We start from the raw sequence: 3,632 nt of genomic DNA, 5'->3' as shown, positions 1-3,632 counted from the left end.
ACATGCTTACATACCTATATATACATGCTTATATACCTATAGATACACATACATACATAATATATATACGTGTGTGTGTATGTATATTCTCTCTCTTACACATGCACATAATATATATGTTTGTATGTGTATGTGCAAGCTTGAGTATGTGTGCAAGTGTACATATCTCTATATGTTACACGTGTGTCCATGCGTGCGAGTGTGTGTATGTGTGTTTGTATGTGCTGGTGTTTGTGTGTGTGCATGAACATACATAAATCTATTTATATATACATGCTTACATATCTATAGATACACATACATACATAATATATATAAGTGTGTGTATCTATAGGTATGTAAGCACTTATACAAAGATTTCATTGAAAGATGTGAGATGAGATCTTCTTAGATTCAAATTCAAAATTACATTGGAAGATGTGAGATTTGGCTTCTCCTCACGCTTGAAGGAGGAGTGGTTATTTTGAATTAGCCCCACCTCCTTTGCCCACGTGGAGGGAGGTGGGGTTGTCCTTAATCCTGTATAGATACCTCTTTGACTTGAGTAAGTGCACCTCATGACTCTGTTGGCCTTCTTTTCCCGTGTAACACATAAATCAAAACTAAAAGATCTCCTAAGGTGAGGTCTAGTTCTTTAATCCTTACATTGCAGCGACAAACCTACAACCTCGCTCTATACATCCACTCTACATAAACTAAAACTTAAAAATTCCCCCTTTTACACTCAGGTTTTTCTTTTCCCTTAATTTAATTTTTGCCACTGCATGTCACACACCGGCAACAGCGATTTATATGGCAATGGAAACAACAATAGAAGCAACACAATCTCGTTCGTTCTAACATTTAAATACGCTTTCCACCATAGCATGGATTGAATCAAAGGAAAACAAATAAAGCGATTTATATGGCAATGGAAACAACAATAGAAGCAACACAATCTCGTTCGTTCTAACATTTAAATACGCTTTCCACCATAGCATGGATTGAATCAAAGGAAAACAAATAAAGCAGGCTGCATCTTATGGAACCTTGGAGATAACCTTTGGTTTATGACAAGCAGGCGAATCTCCAGCTTCTGGGACTAAAGGGCGCATTGTAGTTGCTATCTATCTAGGCTGTTGTTGCCTGCGCAAGGGGCGACATTAGAAGAGCGTGATGATAAGTATCTGTCTCGCAGTTTGCAGCTTTGTGGGCGCAGTCGGGGGTGTCGGTGGAGGAGTAGAAGTCGACGAGCTCTTGGAGGTGCGCCGGGCATCCTACGTCCGGGTGTGACGCGGAGTCCAGCATCTGGAGCAAGTGCTCGAAGAAGACGGCCTCACAAGGGATGATGAGGGCGCCCTGATGCTCAAACCCAAACTCCTCCTCTGTCTTCCTCAGCAGCGCCCGGAAGATGGCGTGGTTGAGGTGGGCCGTCTTCACAACAAACCGCACCCGCTCCTCGCCCACATACACTGCCAGGTGCCCGGCCGGCACCTTGGGCGGGGCCGGCGGGGGCTTCGTGTCAACGATGTCGGCAAACGGACAACCAGCCATCGTGCCGCCAATCCGCGCCATCCTCCGCCACTTGGTAAGCATCTGCCTGAGCCGCACAATCTGCTGAAGCTTGTTGATCTTGACAGGGTTCATGATGGGCTTGATCGGCTATGAAAGATGTAGGTGAATGAGAAGCACTAAAGGAGAAGCTAGGTAGGTGATAGCAAACGAGAGAGCTAGGTTATAATTGCATACAAAGCAATCCTGCAAATTGGATAACAAGAGGACCCAAAATGAGTGACGAGTCTCAAAGAAAGGAACTGAGGCGTTTGCGGAACTGAATTGAGAAAACGAAGCGCAACCAGTTTTTGTGTGCATTGGGAGGCGGCGTTGGGAAGAGAAATGGTTCATTATTGACCGACCACAGCGATGCACCGCAGCACACCACCGATTTTCAATAACATTAAAATATTCGTGAATCATGTGATCCGGATGATAGATGATGGGTAGCATATGATAGAAAGACACATACACCGAACGGGCGCGACACATTAACTTGGTTACATCTTTACTTCACCTGATGCACAAATATCACTCAAATACATATTAATTAGTTTGGGCATGAAAAATCAAAGCACTAAGACTAAGGTCGCACTAAGGTTTTAGACCTTGAAAACACAGGATTTGGGAGATTTTTATCATGGTAACGATATGTCACCTCATTCACTAGTCTCGTTAACTTGTCTCTCAAGGTTGATTTCTCTTAACCGATTGTTCCCTTTGTCACTCTCTAGCTTTTAGTGCTGTATTATCTCTCTCTCATGCATAGGAGGACATCATCTCTCTCATTAGCGTGCAGGAGTAGCAAGCTCTCGCGCCCTTTGTTGGATGGGCAATTAGTTGGCCTCTTTGCCTCTCTCTCCTATGAGCACGAGGGGCAATAGCCCTCCCCCCCCTCTCTCTCTCTCTTTGGTGGGGGACAGGCAAGAGAAATATGGAATATATATCTCTCTCTCTCTCAATAGGGACATCTCTCTGTGTCTTCGCCTTTTGATTTAAAACCTTAGTGAAACATTAGTAGAAAGATAGCCTCTCTCTAAATTGGGACATCTCTCTATGTCTTCGTGAAACATTATATAAAGAGTGAACATGTGAGCATGATTAAATGGCTAATCAAGCTAATCTAAGATGTAGAGAACACGCACTGGCTTTGTTTTTGAGAGTTGAAATAGCCAAAGTAAAACAATTATGAAGCAACTAATTGGCTTTGTTTTTGAGCATGATTAAATGGCTAATCAAGCTAATCTAAGATGTAGAGAACACGCACTGGCTTTGTTTTTGAGAGTTGAAATAGCCAAAGTAAAACAATTATGAAGCAACTAAAGTGAAATAATTCCAAAATGACAAAGCCTTCCTTAAATGGCTCCACAAAAGGCAAGAGTCTCTTCTTTTTATCCCAATTATACAAGGGCCTATTTCCACACACAAAAACCTCACAAACGATTGTGTTTGTGAAAGAGTTGTTAGACTCGTTGTTGGGGAAATTTCAAAATGATTTAGTCTACAGCCTTCATTATATGCTCTTAAATTTCTTTTAGTGGTGGTGGTGGTTGTTAGCTCGATAGATGAGAAGCTTAGCTACTCAACTCACAATCTAGTCGAAAATTTCCAATTTTCACTACCAAAAAAAGCTTGAAAAAGTGCAACCTTAGAAATCTCATGTAAACCAAAAACAGGTTGTCACTTCACCTTTAGATGCATCTAAAAGGCCAACCATTTATAAAGTGGAAATAGGGCCGTACTCTTTTTGAATCTCAAGCTTCATACATGAATAGATAAATTTCTATTCTCCTTGTTATTATGCAGTTTTTCATGTGGTGACACCCAATTATACACTAAAAAATATCCTGATAAAGTGTTTTACATGTAAGTGTTTGTATTATGAGCTACCATGCAAATGGTTTTTCACATATTCTCAGTATGTAAACTTCCTTTTGAAGCAACCTCACCAAACAATGCATGCAAAATAATCTCTATATTCTACATTCAAGCAAGTTTCATTTTTATTAATTAGAAAAATAGAATCGACTGCATGTGCACTAATAGCTTCACAAAAGGAAGTTTTTGTTTAGGCCTTTTTGCTCACTCTTCAAGAAATT

General features: G+C 41.0%; 1 pseudogene; it reads right to left on the bottom strand.

The window, feature by feature from the left end:
• Window positions 1–950: 950 nt before the first annotated feature.
• Window positions 951–1,851, bottom strand: LOC147623133 (protein SMALL AUXIN UP-REGULATED RNA 51 pseudogene; annotated as a pseudogene).
• Window positions 1,852–3,632: the final 1,781 nt, after the last annotated feature.

This window comes from Cibotium barometz, chromosome 27 (assembly GCF_041138505.1).
Source record: "Cibotium barometz isolate CiBa-2024 chromosome 27, ASM4113850v1, whole genome shotgun sequence".
Classification (NCBI taxonomy): Eukaryota; Viridiplantae; Streptophyta; class Polypodiopsida; order Cyatheales; family Cibotiaceae; genus Cibotium; species Cibotium barometz.
Note: the sequence above shows the minus strand (reverse complement) of the source record. Positions and strands in the feature narration are given on the sequence as shown.